Consider the following 1,777-nt stretch of genomic DNA (forward strand, 5'->3'; position numbering starts at 1 on the left):
GCCTCCTGTGTAAAGTGGAGTGTGTCCAGTGGGTGACTCCCTGGGTTCCATATGATGCTCACGAAGTGTCTGTGGCCCTTGGTTCTCCATCGATGACGTCCTGTGCTCTGAGCACCTGAGAAAATGCTTTCCCACAACCTAGAGATCCTAAGGAACTGAGACAGGCTTGGAGGCTTGGGTGGATGAGAACCTGGGATAAGGAAGAACATGCCAGAGCACTGTACACTGAGTCCAGAGTCCAGGGACAAGGCCAGTCCTTGTTGGACTCCCGGGTCCTCACTTGGCAGGAGAGGGGAATCATTGCTTGGCTGAGGTTAGGATGCCTCCTGAGAAAAGAGGACACCCAAGTGGAGGGACAGAAAGATGAGGGAGAGGGAGGCTCCTGAGGTTCCTCCCACGGCCTGGAAGCCTGCAGGTCCTGCTCCTTTACCCCTGGGACAGTGGGGAGCCTCTGCCTTGAGGACACCCAAAGAGACTTCCTGTGTGGTGGCTTCTGCCAGGGCTGCAGTGCTGGTGCTGGCCACCAGGGGGCAGGCAGCCTCCAGCGTCAGTGGTGCCCAATGAGGTTGGGTTTTCACTGTTGTCACTTCTATTGGGATGTAATTGCCACACAGCACTGCCTAAGTTAACACTGCTGTGTGGTACATTTCAAAATTGCTAAGAACCAAGAAGCTAAACTTCTCATCACAAGCAAACACTTACTTTTCTGTTTTCGGTGACGGATGTTAAGTGAACTGGTGGTGTCATTGCGCAGGCTGTGTGCATCCAGTCCCTGTGCTGACTTCTTAAACTTACACGGCACCCACTCAGCCTGCCTCAGCTGCTGGAGCAGCGAATAGCCGTGCAGAGGCCTTTCCGGCTGTCCCCCGCCTCAGAGAGAACTCCTCCTGGTACTAGCGGTCCTCTCCACAGTCTGACTTGGTGAAGAGCAGGAGGAGGGGACACGAGTTTCACAATTCTTCACTCAGCGACTGTGCACCGAGCACTCACCCTGTGCCAGGTGCTCAGGTGGGTCTAAGTGCAGGGCTGACAGTGACTGAGTGGTCCATGCCGGTCAGGAGCTCACACTCTGGAGGGGACAAGGACAAAAGCATGAAAGCAAAGACATGAGAGGGGAAAGAGCCAGTGCTGAGGGGACATTCAGGGGCCTGTGAGGGAGGGCCGGGGGTCACCGGGTAGGGGTCTGAAAGGCCTCACTGGGGTGACATTTCCTGGGACCAGAATGACAAGAGGGAGCCAGCCCTGCACAAGTCTGGGAGCGGCGTGTCAGGGAGAAGGCACCCCTGCTGTAGACACTCATGGGCAGAAGGGGGTTTGGCCAGAGGATGTGAGAAAGGTGGCCAGTGTGGCTGGAGGGAGCCTGGGGGGAGAGAGGAGGCGGAGGAGGGCAGGGCCAGATCCTGGGGCCTGAAATCACGGTTCCAGTGCCTTGCATCTGTAAATGGCAAATGCCTCATATCTCACAATTTTTGTGGTTGAGGAATCAGACATAGATTAGCTTGGTTCTTCTGCTCGAGATGCCTCAAGGCCGCGGCCGCGGCCTCAAGTGATGCTCGACTGGCAGAGAATTTCCTCTCAGGTTCACTCAAAGGAGTCGAGGTGCACTTTGGACTCAGAGCATGGGTTCCTTTCTGTCTATTGGCCTGGGCGCTGCCTCGGTTCTCTCCCATGTGGGCCTCTGTGTATGGCAGCTCAACACGTGTGTGCTTGATTCCACAGCTCAGGGACAGGAGAGAGAGAGAGACACGGGAAAGAGAGAGAGACGGAACTTAAGAGA

Source organism: Equus asinus, chromosome 5, assembly GCF_041296235.1.
Source record: "Equus asinus isolate D_3611 breed Donkey chromosome 5, EquAss-T2T_v2, whole genome shotgun sequence".
NCBI classification, from domain to species: Eukaryota; Metazoa; Chordata; class Mammalia; order Perissodactyla; family Equidae; genus Equus; species Equus asinus.